Source organism: Octopus sinensis, linkage group LG4 (assembly GCF_006345805.1).
Source record: "Octopus sinensis linkage group LG4, ASM634580v1, whole genome shotgun sequence".
Classification (NCBI taxonomy): domain Eukaryota; kingdom Metazoa; phylum Mollusca; class Cephalopoda; order Octopoda; family Octopodidae; genus Octopus; species Octopus sinensis.
The window spans coordinates 65,521,549-65,546,620 of record NC_043000.1 but is presented as its reverse complement, the minus strand read 5'-3'; the positions used below and the strand labels follow the sequence as shown (position 1 = coordinate 65,546,620).

Sequence of the window (25,072 nt, the reverse complement as noted above, 5' to 3'; positions counted from 1 at the left end):
TTGCTCCACCCTCTAAATACACTCCATGTAGAAGGCATCAAACCCAACCGACACAGAAGTTACACTAACACCTATGTCCCAATCTACATAGCAGCGACAACCTTATCCCGACATTGAGAGCTCCCGTACAGACCCAAATTTACTGCTAACGTAGTCCCTGTAAAATACAAGCTTTTGTTACTAAAAATTTATGTGCAGTAAAATTGGTTATGCTTCTGCAATAAACAAAATATTTTAAAACAATTTCTAATAATATTCAGTTATAAAGATATAATAGGTGTTTTAAAACAGCGATTGATTATGAGGGCTCACCCCAAGTAAAATAGGAATCAAAGGGGCCGATAGGTACAAGTGATTAAGAACCACTGATTAGGCAACCTCTCTCTACTGTCAGTAGCGCGGTAAAAAAACAGAAAATCTACTCTACATTCTAAGAGCATACATAATAACAAAGTCGTTATATGCACAAAGCATAGTAATACAGACGAATGGTAATGACACTATATATTTTATTTTACAGCCAATTTTGGTCGTCGTCTATCACACACATGAACAGAAAACTGACTGATCTTATGTCGTGATTTATGGTTGCATACCTTCAAATTAACGACAACTTACCGACATGGACAATATGTATTTAAACGTTCCTGTGACAGAAATAGAGTACCCTGTATCTGCTCTTATTCAAAGTTACTGCTCTGCTTGGCCGGTTGGCTGCGGCTTAGGGAATTCCGATACTCAAAGATTTTTTACATTTCTTATATTTTATCTTCCATCCTTTACTTGTTTCAGTCATTAGACTGCGGTCATGCTGTATCATCGCCTGGAATTTTTAGTCGAATGACTCGACCCCTGTACTTAGCCTTTGTTAAGCTTGATAATTATTCTATCGGTCTCTCTTGCCGAAACGCGCTAAGTTACAGGGATGTAAACACACCAAAACCGGTTGCCAAGCGGTAGTGAGAGACAAATACAGACACAAAAACAAACATGTATGTATGTATATATATATATATATATATATATATATTGATATACTGGTGTCCAGCATGACCGCAGCCGTGTGGCTGAAATATATAAAAGGATAAAAGAAAGAATAGACGAATATATATAAACATACATACATACATACATATATATATATATATATATATATACTGCGGCCATGCTATAGCACCGCTGTTCTGCTACTCTGCTAATATTGAGAGCTTCCTTTGATATGTGGCATTTGGTGAATAAGAGAGTTTGATGTCGCTGCCCTCATTTGTGTCCCCCACCGCGAGGTAGGTTCACTTGGGACTCTCGACAGGAAGAGCCCCAGTTTTGTTTTGAAAACACCTACGTCTGTGTAGGTTCCTCAGGCTATTTGAGGGAATATTAAAAGTTGTGAGCCCTTGAAACCCACGCTGTTGCTGTAACTGGTCCTGAAACGCGACGGCAATGCTGGGATCTTTGGCACTGTGCAGTGGCAACCCCGTTCTGGCATTTGTGTAGCTTTCAATGCCAAAATTCGGTACAATCCCTTCCAGGATCTTCCAGATGTATGTTACTGCGTATCTCTCCTGCCTTCGTTCAAAAGAGTAGATTCTTAGCTGTTTTAGCCTTTTCCTGGAGCTGAGCTGTTGCAATGAGACGATCATCTTTGAGTAGCTTCGCTGGATTGCTTCAAGGGCTGCTGTTAATATCCCACTGTGGGGTGACCATAGTTGGGAGCAGTAGTCCAGGCGGCTGAGGACGAATGTTCTCCAGAGGACCATCATGGTTTCCTTCTCTCCGGTTCTGAAGGTTCTCAGGATCCAGCCAGCTGTTTGCACTCTGTCACCATCATGTCGATACCCGGGTCACGCACTGATTTCGTTACTGGGATTGTAACCCCCCACCACTGCCTGAGCCAGTGTACTCTGTATGTTTTTCGTTCAATTTTGAGAGTTGGTAGCGCAAAGCTTGGAATTTTCCAGCATTAAACTGCATATTATTATCCTCAGCCCATCTGTAAATTGCGTCCAACTCCTGTTGCAGGCCTGAAACATCGCTAGATTTTTGTATTTTCTGCGAGACTTTTGTGTCGTCTGCGTAGCTAGCAAGGGTGGCTATCCGGACAGCTGAAGGCATATCTGAGAGGGCCACTAAGAAAAGCAGTGGTTCTAAGAAAATACCATGTGGAACACCACTCACTATTTTATGCTTCCTTTGAGGTGGCACCATTGGCCACCACTGCCTGACTTCTATCTTCAGAAAGTCATGTAACCACTCTCCAGGTTATCTGACAAAATTTCGTGTAGCACAGAATTTTGTCAGTGAACAGGTCGCGGTCACAAAGCGACGAAAATATTTTGGCAAATTAAATTTAAATGTTGAAGTGAATCTAACGGTTTTTGTGTGTTTTAAAATGGCTTATAAACACCTTTCACGCTGCAACTGTTTTTGTATATATATATATATATATATATATATATATATATATATAGGAGATAAATAAAAATATATGCATACATACAAACATATATGTACGTACCTAGATCTACATGTATATATACATGCATATATAAATAATTATACGGGAGTACAGGACATCACAATAAGACGTAGAAACGGAAAAAAAGCCAAAAAACAAAAAACAAGAAAAGGGAAAACGAAAAACAAGGAAAACGAAAAACAAATACAGGACGAGTACACAAGGACAAAACCCCCGTCATCAGCTGTCGTAGAGGAGTCAGGCATGTTTCGAAGGCATAACAGAACACTAATCCAATAGGCCTTCCTGCGAGAGAATTAAAATAAAATTCCAAGCAGCGGGGGCAAAATGAGTACGAACACAAACAAGACGTAACAATAAGACTGCAAAATTAAAATACATGTACAAAACAAAACACAAGAGGACGAACGAAAAAGCCTTTTTTCTGGGATAGACAAACGATTAAAACTGCAAAAATAAAAATACATGTACAAAAAGTACAATAGTTACAAAACGAGAAAAAAATAACAGAATACTATACAGGAAATCAACCACACAAGGGGACGAACGAAGAAGCCTTGTTGCTGGCAAGGACGAAAGTGTAGTAGCAGCGCGTGGATATACACACACTCTTCTCTCTCCCCTCCCTCTTTCTCGATATATTGATATATATATATATATATTATATATATATATATATATATATATATATATATATAATAATAATAATATTAGGGAGTAAATCCAAACTTACAGGGAAAAAATAGATTTAGGATTAAATATAATTTTATAGTATAAATATATATTATATTTATTAAATTAGAGAAAACACCCTATTAGGCAAATCAAACAGTGAAAATCATAAGCCAATACATAGAAATAAATAATTTTATTTTATGTATTGGCTTATGATTTTCACTGTTTGATGTGCCTAATAGTGGTTTTATCTCTAATTTAATATAATATATTATATATATATATATATCACGTGATCACGTGACCGACCAGACCATCAGATGTTGCTACACATCGCTGGTCACAATGCGTTCGCATTGTTTTAGCCTTCGAAGACACCACCCCGCTGGCTAAGCGAGCAGGCCAACAGAAAAAAAAAGAGTGGTGGAAAAGGAGTGGTGAAGAGTAAGCAGGGATCACCACCCCCTGCCGGAGCCTCGTGGAGCTTTTAGGTGTTTTCGCTCAATAAACAACACAACAACGCCCGGTCTGGGAATCGAAACCGCGATCCTGCGACCGCGAGTCCGCTGCCCTAACCACTATATATATCAAAGGTTGAACAGAAAGAATACATTAAGAAGAAGAAAGTAGAGCAAACGGCAAACGAGACGAAAACTTAACTGACGCAAAACTAGGCAATGACAAGATACACGGAATATTCGCAGTTGAATTTTCCTCTTTAGTCAGTGACACAAAATATCATAGCAGTTTCGCACCAATTACCATTGATACTGCTTAATTTTGCAGGTGCCTGTGCTTTTTATTAAGATACTGATGAAAAGTTAGTGAATGTGTACTAAGACAGAAGAAACAAGTGAGACATATAAATACAACAAAAAATTATGCATATATAACAGCTATATAAAACGGAAGCAAATAATAATTATACATACACCACAAATACAACAGAAAGAGCTTTGCAGCTGTCGAACGACCTCAGTGCAAAGAGAAAATGGAACAAGTCTAGAGCGGGATAGAGAAAATGGAACAAGTCCTAGAGGACACAGCGGGATATATATATATATATCTATATATATATATTATATATATATATATATATATTATATATATATATATATATATATATATATATATAATATATATATATATTACATACATACAACGGGTGTTGGGCTATTATATGATAAAAGAGGAGGGTACAAAAGAGTGACAGATTGAATGAAATGTGGCATAATTAAGGTGATTGATATCAGGAATGGGGAAGAGACGGAGAGACAGAGAATGTGAGAAACAGAGAGAGAACGCGAGAAACAGGGACAGATCGTGAGAAAGAGGATGTGTTTACTGAAGGGAACAGAGAATTTTTATACTTTGTTATTTAATTTTTACCTATCACTTAACGCATACGCCTTAGTGAATTAACTATCGTGAGCCCAGTTAAAGCTTTTACAATTTGTTCAACAACATATGTAAAACAAACAAGTGAAAGGTAAGGTGTTTTTATATTTGTTTTCAAATCACCGTATCCAAATCTTACCAACGTGCTGAAACAATAACACTATAGATAATGTCTTTCATCTTCTTTCATAGATGAATAGCCCGTCGTTGTCGAGCAATTTTTACAATAGAAAGTCTTATATAAATTTTTGTTTGTTCCATGTCAGACCATGCCTTCCGCGACAGATAGGCCCCTTGATCAGGACAGATTTATGCAATGTTTGCAAAAAAATTCCTTGACGATCTTTCTCCTTTTTAAATCATTTAAATGTTGGTTCGACCGTTTACCATGAGTTTATTCCTTAAAAATCATTAAAACTTCAGAAGTTCTTACAACTTTGGTCGTCGTAATGCTTTGCTTTCGTTTGTTTCATATAAATTCCTCCTGGTAATTCTGCTTTCATTTTGTGATAGACAGCTATCATACAGAAAATGCCTGCTTCCAAATTGTATTTTCTGATATGGTAAAATTGATTAAAATTTAAAACCCAGTAACAATTTACAGCAATTTTTCTGGAACAAATGAATAACAAAATCGGATTTAAAGGGGAAAATTATTTCAGTATACCAAATTTGAAAATTTTGATGTAATTTTAAAATTTTATTAACCATTTGTTTATTTATGCTCCAGAGAGTAAGACCAAAAATGTAGTATATCAAGAAACCCTGCAAAATTAGTAATAATCAACCATCAATCAACTGTTTCATAGTCGCACGTCGTCAACCCTCTCACCTTTCCAAGCATCCACCAATTCAACTTTAATATTACCTTACCATTACAGTCAATCAATTCATCTGTATTACTTGCAGTATTTGTAAATCTATCCCACGTCACCGTGTATTTGTAAATCTATTTGTAATTTAAACGAGAACTGAACAGGGAACTGGATAGAACATGAAACAGTGTAATGGGAACGGGAACTGGAAATAACCCACACTTTTCTAGGTATTATCGAGTACTTCACCTAGTCTTACACATACATACATACATACATACATACATACATACATACATTCATATATATATATATATATATATTATATATATATATATATATAATAAAAAAATGGGACAAAAACGCAAAACATCCAGTTAGGCGATACAAAAAAGGGGATACAAAACATCCAGACAGATGAGACAAAGAAAACAAGAACGGGTCATTCGGAGTTTTCTATCCTCAGTCGAGTTCCAGATTATCTTTGCAATTTCGGCTGGTTATACTCAAGATTGCTCTAATCTGGCCAGCCCCCCCCCCCCCCAAAAAAAAACTAAGCTAAGAGCATTAGATTCTTTGGAAGAAAGCAGCGAATATATACGAAAACAAGGACGGAAATAAACGGAGAATGTTACACAAATATAAATGCAAATAACCTGACATAACAACAGGTGACTTGCGACTAAGACCGAATTAAATTAAGCTGGCGTGTGAAGAAGTAAAGCCTTACGGCAGGGACATAAGATTTGACTGGCACAGGGTAGAATATAGATGTTGCACGGATGGTAGTCTAACCAAGAAAGGTCAGGCTTGGCCGAACACAGATCACGTGGGGAGAGAAGAGGGATAGAAGAATTAAGGATGGGCGAGAAAAATGAAAGGGACACAGTGAAGTGAAAGTGGAGGGGAAAGTGAGCATGAAGAGAAGGCCAGAAAATGTGAGAGAGAGGGAACGAAAGAACGAAGAATGGAATGTATATGTATATGCCTATGTATACATCTTCACCAAATACCTCATTGGTGTTTCGAGCTATCTGGGATGCATTGGTTCCACGATGGAATTCGTATTCATAAACAACACGAATTTTCTTATCTATCCATGGGTTCACAAAAATTGATTTACAAGAGAAAACTCACAATATAATCAGACACCATGAATTGCATTTCGAAAAGTGATGATGTAACTCTTCAATGTTGTAAAACAAAGAATTGTCAGGATAAAACATTAGAGTTAACAACTGTCAAACTTAGTGCATAAGAAAGTCGGATATTTCATTCTTAATGACATATATATATATATATGTATGTATGTATGTATGTATGTATGTATGTATGTATGTATGTATGTATGTATGTATGTATGTGTGTGTATGTATGTGTGTGTGTGTGTGTATTATCCTCTCAAATTACACCAAAATCTCAGACAGTTTTTCGGGATAAAGTTTTCTTCAGTACAATGCTCATTTCCCGAAAAACAGCAGCAGCAGCAGTTTTAAATCTGTCCTTTTTAACCTACTTTACCATAGCACGATTTTCTCTCTTGGTCGTTTTTCTTGGCCTACCTGTAGACTTTCTTGCTTCACACGAACCACAATCATCGTAGACCTTAAGAATACCGTGAACAACACTTTTTGACTTGTTAACAATCTTTGCAATAGACCTAATACTTAAATTATCCTTCTTTCGAAGCTTAATAATCTACTGACGAATTGGTAATGGAGTAAGTGGCATTATATTAACAAAGTACACTACAAATATTCTTACTAATGTTTAGTAAACGAACTGTCACGTAACCAAATAAAAACATTATAGTTCGACGGTTAAATATACTAAAAACTGGAGTAAAAGCAACCGTTCTGATCATTTTGGCCGCCATGGGTTTTGCAGTAAATCACTGAATCATTCATAACGTTTGTATTATCCTCTCAAATTACACCAAAATCTCAGACAATAACAAATAATATCGTACTTATGGTCTGTGAAAATTATAGAATATAAACAACTTTGATAAATTTTGCCGCCGCATTATGTATATGTATGTATGTATGTATGATGTATGTATGTATGTATGTATTTTGTATATGTATATATATCTATATATATATATATATATATTATATAATATATATATATATATATATATATATATATATATATATATATATATATATTATATATATATAATTCTCCTAAATTTTAACATCTCTTCTCCATTTTTAAAACAAACTTGTTTTATGGGATTCCTTTCCATAAATTCACGTAACACACTATATGCAAGTATTATTTTCATATTCGCAAATTTACGCCAGTCAGTTACCAGCTAAATATGAAGAATCTATATTAGTAATCTTTTTGGGAATCCTCCAAATTAAAGGACGAATTATAATTCAAACTTTTGATACACACACACACACACACACACACACACACACACACACACACACACACACGCTTGCCTCATGCTAGGGTACCGCCTTCAACAATTTTAGCCGAACGAATCAACACCAGTACTTATTGTTTTTTTGAGCCTGGTATTCATACTATCGATCTCTTTTTCCGAACCGCTTAGTTACGGGCACGTAAACACACCAACAACGGTTGTCAACCGGTGGTGTGGGTCAAACACAGACACAAACACCCCCTCCCCTGATGTCGCTGGCATTATGCCAAAATTTGAAGCCAACACATACATAAAAGTAGCTTAGAAATGTATGCATGTATGTCTATATACGTATTTCTTTTAAGTATATCATTTTTCAAAATTTTATATAATGTCGGTCACCTTTTTTTGCATATTTTGTAGAAAGTTACTTTATCTCTAAAAAAGGAAAAACAAAACAAAAACGATAATGATTATCTAGCCGCTATTTAATTGACCTGTAAACTTTCCACAGTTCGTATAAGAGATAGTGCTGATATCATAGACACGGAACCCTTTCTGCATTACTTTAGGTCTCATCACAAAGTAACACAAGGGGTCTGTAGTGAGTCAGGAAAGCTATTTGTGTTGCAGCGGCATAGGACAGTTGTATTATGGCATACTCCAGTCAATCAGGTCTGGACGCACAGGACTACAAAACGCAGTTTGCTGACCAAGGAGAGAAACAGGGAGTTTAAGCAGTTGGCGAAAAGACGGCACAGCAGCAACATTTCTTCTTTCAATATGAATCAGTTTTTGATTTTCCACCACCAACTTAACTTCGCTCCTCTGGATGACATCAGCCACAACTCTGCCTCATAATGAATTGTATATTTTCTGTTAAACTCAATCTCTTCCTATTAGTTTATAACGGCTTCCAACAGAATCATTTTGTTCAAAAGTAAGTTATAATGCTTTACCTGTCTCACATACACATACAGACTATACATCTTGCTACTCTCCTATTTCAATAAAAATACATTCCAATTTTAATAAAATTATTTAATAGAATACTTTGTCTAAAAACTGCCTTCTGATATCCATTTACACATGCTTCTAAAAAGGGCATTTAATGTACTTTTTCACGAACACTTTCATAATACTTTAAATTAGTGATCGTTCACACTAAAGGACCTTATAATGCACAACTTCATCCAAAGTATGTATGCCTTAAAACGGCACAGAATAGTTATACTGGCACTTCGTTCTCATATTTTGTGTTGCCCCATCTATATATATATATATATATATATATATATATATATATAATATATATATATAGTGTGTGTGTGTGTTGTGTGTGGTGTGTGGTGGTGTGTGTGAGTGTATTATGTACGCATGTGTATTCATACATACACACATACATACATGCACTTAATATATATGTATATTATACATAAATACATACAATATATATTATATATACATAAATACAAACATACATATATACATATATATATATATATATACATATGTGTGTGTGTGTGTGTCTTTGTCTGTGTTTTCCCCCACCCATTACTGCTTGGCAACTGGTGTTGGTGTGTTTACGTCCCTGTAACTTAGCGGTTCGGCAAAAGCCACCGATAGAATAAGTGCTAGGCTTTAAAATATGTTCTGAGGTCGATTTTCTCGAATGAAACCCTTCAAGGCGGTGCTCCAGAATGGCCGCAGCCAAATGACTGAAACACCTAAAAAAATAAAAGAATATATATATATATATATCTTATTATAAAAGGCAGATTTTATCTGCCTCCCTTTGGGAGTTATAGAAATCTACAATATAGGATTTCTTCAATTACAATTTACCTAGCAGTTTTAAGAGTACAATGCATCGCGTCATACCAGGTCCAGTTTTTTAAATTTAAACTCCAATTAAGCAAAATTTACAGAAAACTCACATTCTGGTGTGTGTGTGTCAAATGCTTTTCTTAGTCTGGTTTACACCACACGCAAACGAATTTCATTATATCAAGCAGCGAGTCAGAATTCGAAGGATTTTCTACTGAAGACCTTCATAAATCTAACTCTATGGAAATGAAAAAAAAAGCATCTTTATATAAGAGTGAAGTTGTGTGCTGTCCCCTTCGATTACATTCGTAATTACTCCCACATTTTGCGGTGCAGTTTAACCAAAAGCGGGTATCTTATAGTCGTGATTCATATCGAGCCCTTCTGGGTATTAGCGCGCGTCTACGATGAGTCTACGATTTAAAAAAAAATTACCATCATATTTTTCCATTTTAATGCATTTTTTCGCTTTTATATAAGGGAAGTAACTCTCTAAAAATATCTACGATGTGTCAACGATTTAAAAAAAATTTTCCTTAATTTTTTTTCAATTTTTAATGCATTTTTTGGCTATAACTCTCTAAAAATGCTTATATAGTTATTTCCCTTACAACCCGAGCAACGCCGGGCAATACCGCTAGTATATATATTATATAACTCAAATGAATGAAGAACATGAAATTTAAAAAGTCTCACACACACTCTCTTTTTTCTATCTCTCCAAAACTAACACACATGTATATGTGTGTATACATATACATATATATATAATATATATATATATATATATATATATATATATATATATATAATACATTATATATATATATATATATATATATATATATATATATATATATATATATATATTATATATATGTTATATCTCCACCTAATTAGGAAATTTCAATTGATTAAATTATTTTGCCTACGTCACTGAGCTCATATTTATCTTGCAAGCAAGATAAATATGTACTGAATGACGTACGCAAAAGTGTCAATAAAAATTTATCATTCTTATTATATAGGAGCAGACACGATTATGCATTTAAGAAGCTCGCTTTGTAACCACGCGATGCCAGGTTCAACCCCACCGCGCGGCACCTTGAGCAAGTGTTTTCTACTATAGCCTCTGAGCAACCAATGTTTTGTGAGTGAATGTGGTAGACGGAAACTGTGTTGAAGCCCAACGTGGGTGCCTGTGCGTGCGTGTGCGTGTGTGTGTGCGCGCGCGCGTGTGTGTCCCGATACTTGCAGATATTATCTTGTTAATAAAATGGCTTTCATATTCGGGTTTACAGCAGTTTGTTTACGAAAGTTGTTTTGCAACTATGAAATTCGTATTTGGTATTCGGTACTAATATCATAATGCAGCATCTTCGATAACTTTCTCGTACCGATCTCAGAACCTCCGAAAGTCATGGCTAGGGAGCATACATACATACATACATACTTTTGGCTATAGATCTACAAGTGACAAATGGACAGAAGGCTGCATACTCCAATTTCCAAAGAATGGTGATTTGAGTCTCATAAAGAACTACAGAGGCGTCACTCTTACAGCTATAGCTTCAAAAATTTATCATTCACTCTTACTCAACAAAGTACATTCAGAAATTGGGAGGGTTTTGAGAAGAAATCAAAATGGCTTCAGATTAACATAGATCAAATTGTCGGGCAATTCCTTACACTTCATCGTCTACCTGAAGGAGTAATAGAATGGAAAAAATATTACTGACTGTTGTAAAGCGGTCTTTTACCACTTTTGTATCTGTCTTTTGACGACGGTTGTCGCTCTGACAGATATTGTTATATTCCGAAACCGTCGACAGAATGGATCTACATGGCACTGTACGAACCCGAGTCGTACAGTGTTATTATCCTCGAAGGGTTGGATCGTTATAACAACCAGTCAGTATCACAGTATAATTACTATATCATCACAGATACGACTACTAACACAGTCTACACGTACTCTCGACCTTTCTAACCTTCTCCTGTTGACCGGCTACTAGTCTATTTATAATGGTTGGCCACTACCCCTTTTTACCGGGCGGGGTGTACAGTTTCACTATACAACATCTCCCCTTTTGATTTTATAAACAATCAATTTCTCTTATTCACTCTCATCCACGCTGCCGCACTTGCCCTTACCTCTCCAACACCACCCTCCTCACCGGCACCCATCATCGACCCTATCACATCACCGACTCCTTCATTTGCCCTTCTACCAATATCATCTGCTGCATCTCCTGCTCTCTCCGCTATTCTCTATACATCGGGCAAACGGGACGCCGCTTGGCTGACCGGTTCGCAGAACACCTCCGAGACATCCGACTCGGCAATGACATCCCGGTCTTGCGCCATTTCTGCTCTACCGGTCACTCTTTGCAACACCTGTCCGTGTTCGGATTGTCCTTGTACAGGAGCCATCCGGACTCCCATTTGCGCCGTGAACAAGGATTAATCTTCTCTCTTCGCTCCTTTGCGCCACATGAGTTCAACTCTCCTCCCCTCTTCATCTAACCTCCTCCCCTCGCCTCTCACCCCCTCACACATACATCCTCCCACCCACCTCTCCTCTCTTGCTCCTACTCTCCTTCCCTCTTCTCTTCACTCCTACCCACCTTCTCCTTCCTCCCTTCATCGTCACCTCTCCCTCGTAAGCCCACCCCACCCCTATACATTCCAACCCCATCTTCCCTATCTTTCCCCATCCCTTACACTCACTCCCACATACCCCACCCTCCACCTACGCACACCCCACCTCTACCCCCAACCCCAGCCTAACCCACACCCCACCCGTGCTTTCCCCACTCCCGCCTCCCCCACCTACCAACACCATCACACCACACCACACACCACTACACCTTACACCACCATACCACACATCACCGTTAGCATGGAGAATAGAGTGAGCAACTCGTTTCATTGCGATTGTTCCGCCAACGCTTAACCGGAAGAATTATTGCTGGAATATCATTATATGATATAAGAAATAATACTTTGTATCTGTATTATTTCAGTAACACCGGAAAATGTCAACTCCTTGGGTATATGTATAAATCGACTTGCTGAACGAACCCTAATTTCACAAAATATATGCCTGTTGTTGAAGATGCTCATATCATTTCATTGGCATATCAATAGTTAAAACAAAAGACAAATACACACACACACACACACAGACACACAAACACATAAATGTATATGTATGTATACAGTCACACATTTGTACATACATACATACATACATACATACATACATACATACATACATACATACATACATACATATACGCATATGTGTCTGTGTGTGTATATGTGTGTGTTTTCCGAATGCAGAAATTGCAATGATTCTGGGATTTTCCACGTCTGTATTTTCCTTTACCGTCAGATGCTGTACTCCTTTACCATTACTCTGAATTTTCATTTCTAATGTACGTATTTAATATGCCAAGCATTAAAAATATAATTAGAAATAATTATATGCGTAGGAAGAGAGAACGAAAATTTAGTGACTAATATTATTCTAATAAATTCAGCGAGTATAGGAGACAACTCTAAACATGTTTGGGTCATATTAGACCTCATCAGCAAAGAATGGACTTACGCCGTTGATGAATCACTATGTAAATAATATAACAATGTACGTGAGTAGACGTACAAGCTGAACACGTTAAACAAAAATTAACTGAGGTTAATTACTCAAATGTTACCGAATCAGTGACTCGTACGTAGTTAATCAACCAGCTGGAAATAACAGTTAAATTTTTCAGCTCACAACTCACCGTTTTTGATAAGTACAAACTGGATAATGCGGTTCTAGGTTCCCTGCACATAGGATATAGATGGCTAGACAACTTTTATTAGCGCTGACCCGGTGCTAAATAACAAAAATAACCACAAATCAGATATATTTCGAAATTGTATGAAGGTTGATTGTGCTGTGGCATTCGCAAATAAACTGGATTCAAAGGATGAATTCATTTTCTATATCACCTTGGTTCTCTCCACCATCTCTCTTCTTTCTCATTCTGACAGCATTTTTAATAAGTCCAGTGATTAACTCTTTACAGAAAAAGGTTTAAGAATGTAGGAGTACCCTCGATACAAATGAAACAATAGCTTCAACCGGAACCATAACCGGATTTGACTCAGCGCGAGCTTATCTTCTAATTTACAGAGTTCGTTTTGAGAGTGATAAATATGGCCGTAGGAGTTTTGACGCGGAACAAGGTCATTGCATGTTAATTAAAAATTCTTTCATCATTAAACAGAAAGAGACTTTACGCTGGAACGTCATTAAACACGAGAGAATTTACATTGTATATAGAACATCGACGTCATCTTTTTCCCTTCGCCTACTCGCTCTTCCGCTTCCCGCTTTTATTTCCTTACAACTGCACCTTTTCTCCCTTTTCACTTTTCCCAGTTCCTCCCACTTCTACTTTCCATTTGCGTATCTTTCCCCCTCACTCAATTTTCTCCTCTTTCCTCTCTCCTCTTACCTTCATATTCCTCCCCCTTTTTTATAACCTTACTCCTAACACTTTTCCCCTTGACCTCCTTCTTTATCATTCTCGTCCTCTACTTCTCCACCACCACCACCACCACCACCACCACCACCACCACCACCACCACCACTACTACTACTACTACTACTACTACTACTACTACTACTGTGCTGCTGCTGCTGCTGCTGCTGCTACTACTACTACTACTACTACTATACTACTACTACTACTACTACTACTTATGTCGTGGTTCAGGTTATTAGCAATAAACTAGCAGTAATTTTAATATATACACTCCATTTTCCTCCCATAGTTGAGAATATATGCTGTGATACTAGTCATCAGCTTTCTTCGTTACATCTTTAACTGTCTCACAGGGGTTCTACACATTGAGCTCTTAGAAACATCAACCAGACCAATCACGATGTGTAATGTAGTCTGAGGTAGATTATGTCCAAAACAAAGATGGGGTGGCAATCGCTGGAATATTTTGATGCATCTGCTGGATCAGCTTTGAACTGAATCTAAACGACAACAGCGGCAGCAATAACTCCCTTCGCTCGGTCAAAACATTGCACTACTTTTGTCTTTTCAGTTGCATTTGAAACTCTCAGTTTTCCAGTATCTCACTTTTGGCCATTGACCTCCGAAAGACTATATTGAACTCATTCCATCCATCATTTTTCTCCACTAACATGCAGAGCGCACTGGAAAGACTTTTCTTCACAGGACTAATGTCTCAGTCTTCGCTACACTTATTCTCATCCCTGTCTTACCGCACTCGGCAGCGAACCCGTATAGTGCATGGTGGAGATCATCTTCTGATGAGCCAAGAAGCACCATGTCAACTGCAAATATCAGCTGACCGATCCTTTACCTACCTATTGCGATATCACTTCCACAACTGCTGCGCATATCAATCCACTTCAGAAAATTGTAAAAGGATCTAAAAAGGCTATTGGCTCGGCAACTTTTAACTCCTTGAGCGAAAACAGTTAAAGAAAATTAGGAAGAAATCGTCGTTGCTAAGTAGGGGAAACCAGTAACATAAATATGGGACTACATATAAATTCTAAATGCTTTTTTTTTTTACTTTGTTTTTTAATGTATTGGAGGATATAGAGCAGAATCCATTACTTTTCCAGATCACCACTGACTAGTTAGAGAAGAGGAGAGAAATAACGGTCGATGGCTTGTTGCAGTCGGAAGCAACGGAATAGTCTCTGCTAAACGTATTAAGAGGCAGATGTTGATGTTAAAGAGAATAACATATTCGATCTATGACGCATTGGTTTCAAAGTAATTGTGGTAAGCTACAATGGTAGCAGAGTAAAGTTTATTTGGGAAATTGGTAAATAAGAAAAATAATCATCTAGAAGCAGTTGATATAGATAGCTTTCTTTGAGGTTGGCTATAAATACTGGTAATAATTAAGCTCGAACACCGGAAAATTATTTCTCGTTTAAATAAAAAAAAAAACAACAACAAATAACGAAAATAGAGAGCTTCTTACAATGTGAAAGGGAAAGTTAAATATCCTTTGTGTGTTTCAGGCGCAAAGGTCCATCGTCAAAAATGTCTCCATTCACATTGTAATAAGCTTTCTGTGTTTATTATTATTTTACTTCTGTATCACATTGCTTCTTGCAAACTACAACGCTCTTCATTTATGTTTAACTTTGTACGAGGGTAAGTCAAAAAGTAATGCCATTTTATTTAGGACAGGTATAATTACCAACACAGGAACATGTATCATACATCAAAATGAAGCTGGTCCTCTGTGGATCACATCCCTACTTCTCAACATAGTCACCATTTCTCTCAATAGCAATGTTCCACCTTCGAATGAGAGCGTGTATCCCTGCCCCGTAAAATTCTGCTGACTGTTCTTAGAGCCACTTCTTCACTACAGTTTTAACTTCCTCGTCACTGGAATAATGTTTGCCTCTCAAACCCTCTTTCATGGAGCCGAAGAGATGATAGTCCAGTGACACAACTGGTACGAAAGGATGAAAGGCAAAGTCGACATCAGTAGATTTTTATCTCGGAACGTAAAGACGGACGAAATATCGCTAAGCATTTGGCCAGCGAGCTAACAATTCTATCAGCCTCCCTAACAACAACAACAACAACAACAACAACAACAACAACAACACACACACACACACACACACACATATATATATATATATATATATATGCAAGTATATGTGTGTGTACATATATACCGCTAAGACTATCACAGATATTTGATTTCAAAGTGATTCGAATGCATTATTTGTAATGAAACCTTGCGTTTTTGTAATATTAATTTCAGATTCCCTAACAGACAAGATGACTTGTGATGTATGATTGCAATCTCCGCGGAAAATTTATAAACATAAAACTGGAGTAACGAAGTAGAAAGTCGTAAACGTCTAGATTCAACGACCTATATATATTGAAATGTCAGATATTTGGTTTAGCAACCTATTTATGATAAAAATAGAATAGTTTTCCTCGTAAACATGATGTTCTTGGTATCAGTATCACTAATCGGCATAATTCTCTTTCTGAATCCCAAGACTTTTGGAGTAGCAGCTTATATATCGATGGATAAAAATTCAACTGCGTCTAAATGTACGAATTTGTAATAGGATTTAAGTACGTCGTTTAAACATTTGAATTACCGAAGTACTAGTATTCAATAAAAAAAATAGGCTGGTTGCTTATCCGATACTAGTCTACTCAAAAATATGTTTACTAATACTACCAAACTCATTCGAAACATGATTTATCGATGTACACCCCAGGTTTGTTGAGAAATTATCTTTATGGTCGTTGAAAGTAATATACAGACTGCGATTAGCTAAATATATTTTGACGGAACATATTGGTGCTGCATGGTTATTAACTGCTTAACAAGTTTGCCTCGCAATCGTGAAGTCACGGGTTCGATCCCATGACATCTTCAGTAAGTGTCTTTTATCACAGCCTCGATAAAACCAAGTTTTGTGAGTGACATTAGATAAACTGAAACTGTGTGGAAGCTCACTGGATGTATTCTTTTACTTGTTTCAGTCATTTGACTGCGACCATGCTGGAACATCGCCTTAAGGTTCTCTTTTTAATTGAGGAAATCGACCCCTGGACTAACTCTTTGTAAGCTTAGTATTTATTTTCTCGGTCTCATTGTCAAATCGCTAAGTTACGGGGACGTAAGTACACCAACGTCAGTTGTCTAGTGAGGGACAAACACAGGCACAAAGACATTCACTCATACATACACACACACCACACACACAACATATATATATATATATATATATATGCAAGTATATGTGTGTGTACATATATACCGCTAAGACTATCACAGATATTTGATTTCAAAGTGATTCGAATGCATTATTTGTAATGAAACCTTGCGTTTTTGTAATATTAATTTCAGATTCCCTAACAGACAAGATGACTTGTGATGTATGATTGCAATCTCCGCGGAAAATTTATAAACATAAAACTGGAGTAACGAAGTAGAAAGTCGTAAACGTCTAGATTCAACGACCTATATATATTGAAATGTCAGATATTTGGTTTAGCAACCTATTTATGATAAAAATAGAATAGTTTTCCTCGTAAACATGATGTTCTTGGTATCAGTATCACTAATCGGCATAATTCTCTTCTGAATCCAAGACTTTTGGAGTAGCAGCTTATATATCGATGGATAAAAAAATTCAACTGCGTCTAAATGTACGAATTTGTAATAGGATTTAAGTACGTCGTTTAAACATTTGAATTACCGAAGTACTAGTATTCAATAAAAAAAATAGGCTGGTTGCTTATCCGATACTAGTCTACTCAAAAATATGTTTACTAATACTACCAAACTCATTCGAAACATGATTTATCGATGTACACCCAGGTTGTTGAGAAATTATCTTTATGGTCGTTGAAAGTAATATACAGACTGCGATTAGCTAAATATATTTTGACGGAACATATTGGTGCTGCATGGTTATTAACTGCTTAACAAGTTTGCCTCGCAATCGTGAAGTCACGGGTTCGATCCCATGACATCTTCAGTAAGTGTCTTTTATCACAGCCTCGATAAAACCAAGTTTTGTGAGTGACATTAGATAAACTGAAACTGTGTGGAAGCTCACTGGATGTATTCTTTTACTTGTTTCAGTCATTTGACTGCGACCATGCTGGAACATCGCCTTAAGGTTCTCTTTTTAATTGAGGAAATCGACCCCTGGACTAACTCTTTGTAAGCTTAGTATTTATTTTCTCGGTCTCATTGTCAAATCGCTAAGTTACGGGGACGTAAGTACACCAACGTCAGTTGTCTAGTGAGGGACAAACACAGGCACAAAGACATTCACTCATACATACACACACACCACACACACACACACACACACACACACACAATATATATATTATATATATATATATACAAGATAAGAAAATGGACAAATACATCTAAATCAAATATCATTACCAGATAATACTCAATCAATACTTTATTAAACCACCACATAAGAGCTGTAGGGTAAATATAAAAAAGCAGAACAAATCAGTGTACATAAAGGAATGTACATAGAAAAAGTGTACATAAAAGAGTAATGTTGTATATAAGTAGAATATATATAAAAAGAGAATATAAATATAAGTAAATATAAATATAAGTATAGATTACATCTTACAGCTGTTTCGGCCATGTAGATAAGTATGTCTCATTTTACCAATATTAGCCTTTTATGGTAGGTCAATATATAGATATAAATGAGACATTTACAAAAATATCATAAGGCCATTCGGAGATTATGTAATATAAATCAGTCTACATATATACCCACATGGGTGTGGGTGCATACCCATAATACGACATAACATATTACATATGAGTGCATATACTCACACTCTTATACATATAAAAAATATACTATACATAATAATGATATAATAAATAATATAAATTAGTAAACATATATATGTGTTCCACACATTCATGTCTCAGTTTTTCGACTTAATATTGTGATAATAAACATACACAAATTAGTACCTAGATGCAAATATACATAGTCAATAGATGTAATCTATACTTATATTTATATTTACTTATATTTATATTCTCTTTTATATATATTCTATTTATTATATAACATTACTCTTTTATGTACACTTTTTAATGTACATTCCTTTATGTACACTGATTTGTTCTGCTTTTTATATTTAACCCTACAGTCTCTTATGTGGTGGTTTAATAAAGTATGTGATTGAGTATTATCTGGTAATTGATATTTGATTTAGATGTATTTCTCCATTTTCTTATCTTGTATTAGTAATTTGTGGTAAATCATTTTACCTTTGCCCTATAATACAGTAAATGAATTGATTGCATCGCAATCATTACATTTATGTATTAACTTTGTTGGGTACTTCACTAGCAGTATATTGGATCTATGTTATCCCATGGAGGAGGGTTGCATTTACAACCCCTATCTCAATTTGTATATATATATATATATATATATATATATATATATATATATATAATATGTGAAATAGAAAGATGAATAATCTTTAGTAGTAGATTAATCAACAGTTTAACCGATACCTTAGTAGCAAAAATCACAGCAGTAAACAGCACGGTTGGAGGTACAACCATCTGGCGTTGCAACCGTGCGTTGGTGCGGATAATTGAAATTAAAACATTATTGGTGAATTGAAGAAATGGAGCTGAACGCAGATTGAACAGAAATCGTTTTATTTCATTCTACACGTGTTTCGAAAGGCACAAATTACCAAAATCCGATTGAATAATGGGACCATATTGTGTCTTTCTCTTCAGGAAGAAAAAAGGAAATCCGTTGGAAAAACAAAAAACAGACAGAGGCGGAGCAAAAAACAAATCGAACTGTGCTCCTAAGAGCCCATGGCGAAACTTTTATCAGTGTATGTTGAGAACCGGTGGCTGAAGAATTCAAAGGGTCAGGCATCGGTCAATCATGGGGTGAGGGGTGTATAGAGGTTCTTTGTGACCGAGAATAAAGTTCTGACTATTAAAGAATATTTATGTTTTATAAGTGGCGAGAAAAAATCTACTTAGAGACGTGGTGTGTGTGTATACTGTTCTATATATGTGTTGGTTGGCGTAGGGGTAGAAAACATTTTTTGTGTACGTGTGTGCGTTTGATCGTTCGGCTGTCAGAGTATATATATATATATATATATACTCTTTTACTCTTTACTCTTTTACTTGTTTCAGTCATTTGACTGCGGCCATGCTGGAGCACCGCCTTTAGTCGAACAAATCGACCCCGGGACTTATTCTTTGTAAGCCCAGTACTTATTCTATCGGTCTCTTTTTGCTGAACCGCTAAGTGACAGGGACGTAAACACACCAGCATCGGTTGTCAAGCAATGCTAGGGGGACAAACACAGACACACAAACACACACATACATATATATATATATATATATATACGACAGGCTTCTTTCAGTTTCCGTCTACCAAATCCACTCACAAGGCATTGGTCGGCCCGGGGCTATAGCAGAAGACACTTGCCCAAGGTGCCACGCAGTGGGACTGAACCCGGAACCATGAGGTTGGTTAGCAAGCTACTTATATATAGAAAATAGTAAAAAGTGAAAAAACTACAGAAGGCTTAAATGTTAAAAAATATATATTTGCGTCAATATGTCTGAAGAATATTACAAAAATTTTTGAAGAATATTAAAAAAAATTTTTTCTCTTATAATGACATAATTTAGAAGAAAGACTGGTTTCGCGTTTAGCTTTTCAAATTTCTTGCGACGTTATGTTTATGTTGAATAGGGTAATCGTTATGTTTATGTTCAAAAGAGTTCTAAATAAGGGGAGGTAATGAGTGATTTCTTCGGGTGTAAGGGAGATAATCGCTTAAAATGTTTTCCTTCCCTTGGTGTGAATTTTCTGTATCAGTATGTTAGGATGGTTAAGTCTGGGCTTGTACTTTTCAATGAAGAATGTTTCTTGTTTAGTCTAATTTGTGTTGATGATCCGATAGCACATTGGTAAAAGGAAAGATTAAAAATTGTGGTAGTAGTAGTAGTTGCTTTGCGCATTTCTCAATGTGCTCACTAAAAGGTATCATTCTGTATTCTGGGAATGCAATCTTTTGTCGATGCAGTGTGCATCTACGTCTGAGTGATAGTCCCGTGGATCCCACGTAGTCTTGGTGGCAGCCCGAGCATTTTATGACATAAATTATGTTTTCAGAGGCACAAGTAAAGTTAGATTTGATCTTGAATATATATACGACGGGCTTCTTTCAGTTTCCGTCAACCAAATCCTCTCACAAGGCTTTAGTCGGCCCGACGCTATTGTAGAAGACACTTGCCCAAGCTGCTATGCAGTGGAACTGAACTCAGAACCATGTGGTTGGGAAGTAAGTTTTTTTACCACACAGTCACTTCCGCGTCTATGACAGCAGTCATTTTATAGATTCAACCTCGTCACGCTGATTTCGCGTGAGAATTACACTAAAGATACATGCATTTTGGGAATGCCCAACCACTTTAATGCTAGTTCATTAAATAAATATTTCAATTGAGTAACCGAATACTCATCGCCGAAAACGACGGAGACCTATTGCTTAAGTTCTGACGTTTAATTTATATTTAGCTGTTATTTCCTTCTCTTCTAACCTGGTGACGTCGCGTGAGTAGTTTTCGTTATAGTTATTTATGATATTGTTCGTAAGGAGTGTATGGTATGTACGTCTGTCTGTTTCATAAAGGTTTGTGATTTTGTCTCAAAGACCGTGAAGGCTTGCGAAATCGTTATTCAAAATGACATTAAAAAACACAATCGGTAAACTTTTTGGATTTTAACTTTTAATAGTATTAAAAATGTCAGATTCGGAAAGCTCCAATAAATTATTTTGTAGATATGTCCTAGATAAATTATCATTATTACCTTTATCGAAGAAAAAGTTTTCCATTGCATTCTTTTTTAGCAGGTCTTTAGTTTTTACCTTGATCATATTTCATGCACAATTTTCTGGAAAGTATTGGCATATTTTTCTAAGCTTGTGAGCGTTGCAATCTCAGCCTTTATTTGTTTGTATATAGTATTCAACAAATAAGAAGTAGTAGGTAATTAGTAAAATCCTATACTTAGGAGTTAGATTTTAAAATGTAACTTACTCTCTACGACTTGTTAGACATAGCTGTTGCAATCCCAGAAATCATATCTTATAATCTTAAAACAGGAAAGATATTTTGGACAATGTAGTAGTAGTAGTAGTAGTAGTAATAGTAGTAGTAGTAGTAGTAGTAGTATAGTAGTAGTAGTAGTAGTAGTAGTAGTAGTAGTATAGTAGTAGTAGTAGTAGTAATAAGGCGGCGAGCTGGCAGAAGCGTTAGCATGCCAGGCGAAATGCTCAGCAGTATTTCGTCTGCCGCTACGTTCTGAGTTCAAATTCCGCCAAGGTCGACTTTGCCTCTCATCCTTTCGGAGTCGATAAATTAAGTACCAGTTACGTACTGGGGTCGATGTAATCGACTTAATCCCTGTGTCTGTCCTTGTTTGTCCCCTCTATGTTTAGCCCCTTGTGGGCAATAAAGAAATAAGTAGTTGTAGTATAGAAGCATGTACTGTAACAACGCGTCGCTGCTTCCATCGTTTGTTGGTAACTCCCTATTCCTGGCAGATGACACCTTTGCACCACTCAGGCAACAACCCTCCAACCCATGAATCCGTTTAGTGTTTGTACCCATAGCTGATGAGGGTTTTACAAGGTCGGGGTGCAAATCCTTCTTCAGCCTCTTTTAATCACCTTTTACGACACGCTGGGTCTACTCTTTGACATGCTGGTCCCCACACAGCACAATGTAGTCTGAGATAATACAAACTTTCGGAATGCTCATAGCTGGTTTAGCCATGTGCCTCTACAGTAAAAATAGCCTGTGCCTATTAATTATATAAACTAATCCTTTCTACTATAGGCACAAAGCCTGAAATTTTGGGGAAGGAGCAAGTCGATTACATCGATGCCAGTACTCAACTGGTACTTAATTTATCAACCCCGAAAGAATGAAAAGTAAAGTCGCCCACGGCGGTATTTGAACTCAGACCGTAGCAGCAAACGAAATAGCACTGAGCATTTCGCCCGGCATGCTAACGATTCTGCCAGCTCGCCACCTCATTAATTATACAAAATAATGAGACAAGAAAACATCTATTTTTTTAAGGAAAATTTTTTCGTATGCTTGCACGTGAAAAGTTTCGAATAAAATCGTGAGGTCTAGAAGTTCACTTCGAAGCTGAATGGTTTCAAGTTTCAGTTTTCTGCGAGTTCACCTATATATATATATATGTATATATAAACAACAGTGTATATATATATATATATATATATATATATATATATATATATATATACACACACACAACTAGTATATATAAACAACAGTGCCACCACCATCGCTACCACATCTGTCTTACACACACCATTCAGACTTCTAACGACACCACCATCAATACCTTTGACTTCGCCGCCTTCCTCTTCTTTTGAGTTACTACTAAAGAAATGTAGACAAGTGTCTGCAACATCACAATTGATCCTGTCCCTAGTCATTCCTGCCAAACGGCTTAAACCAACGCTCACTAACAACATGCTGTATTAAAACCGAGCGAATCAGGGTTTATTTAACGCGATACCCCTTATAACATGACCTGACGAGACACCTCTGTACCGAAGGATGCACCACAATCAGTTGTACAGTATCCCACCCGCGATCGATCGATGCAGGACGGGTCAAAACGTGCACTGTGAGCAATAAAGTTTCTCGTATGTTCCATTTTCTGCCTCTATCATTTGTTACATACATACATACATACATAAATACATACATACATATATATATAGTTCAAATTTTTAGAAAACAAAAGACGAAGACAGGTGAGGGAACAACAAGCAGCAGGTCTATTAGTTTAACGCTTGGGAAGAATGGAAAGTCTTTGACGTTTCGAGCCTACGCTCTTAGACAGAAAGGGTTAAGAGGAAAAAATGGAGAGAGAACGAAAATAACGGAGAGATTATGTAATCAATGAGGTGATAATGGTTTGAGCGGGGATGCTTCCAGGTAGTTTTGTGGTGGCTGGGGAGATGGAAAATAGTATTGGTAATCAAACGCCATACTCACTGCGATAGCAGCAGATGGCCGTTTGAGTTTGCCTTACCAACCTCATGCGTCCCTATTATGTCACCTCATATACAAGTATCACAATCTACACGTGCATTGAAATTACTAAGGAGGAAAAGTTTATCATGGATGGAGACACCTCTCAACTGGTTACGTAGCTCAGAGTAGAACTGCTCTTTGACTACTTCATTTGAGTTCATGGTTAGTGCATAGCAGCTGAAAATAATTGCATATTTACTTTTGACAATGCAGATGTGCAATGACATAAGTCTTTCACTAATGCCAATAGGCCGAAATTCAAGTTGCTTCGCCAGGTCATTCTGAATAGCAACTGAGGGTAATCTTCTGGCAGATAAAAAGGAGATCACGAAGCGCTAGGCAGGGCACTTTTCAAATGTTCTGAATATGGACTTAATTGTTAATGAAGAACTGATCATCAACCTACCACAAAGGCCTGTCCTTGAATAACTGTTAGTTGCTCCATCAAATGCTAAAATAAAAAAAAGCCACAAAACAGCTCACGAATGGAAAGTTGTCTGGGAACGATAGCATATCAACCAAGATATATAAACATGGTAGCAGTCTCCTGCTGAACAATTTATGTTAACTCTTCTCCTTAATCTAGGAACCAGGATCAGTCCCACAGGAGTTTAAAGACACTTCTGTTATCTATCTTTATAAGCACAAAGGTAACAAATATAAATGTGATAACCATAGAGCTATCTCCTTTTTGTGTGTTGCTGAGAAGAACCTTGAAAGAGTTATCTTAAATAGACTAAATGATGCCCATTCCAGCTTAGTGTTGCC

At 36.6% G+C, this 25,072-nt stretch overlaps 1 long non-coding RNA gene across 2 annotated transcripts; it reads right to left on the bottom strand.

The window, feature by feature from the left end:
• Positions 1-5,443: 5,443 nt before the first annotated feature.
• On the bottom strand, positions 5,444-15,236 carry LOC118763239. 2 transcript variants are annotated; one of them, XR_004998989.1, is made up of 3 exons: positions 15,226-15,236; positions 11,735-11,740; positions 5,444-5,585 (listed from the first exon to the last, which is right to left on the bottom strand). It is a non-coding gene; the product is annotated as an uncharacterized LOC118763239 (long non-coding RNA). The 2 variants fall into 2 exon arrangements; XR_004998990.1 differs by lacking the exon at positions 15,226-15,236 and adding an exon at positions 13,998-14,007.
• Between the last annotated feature and the right edge of the window lie 9,836 nt (positions 15,237-25,072).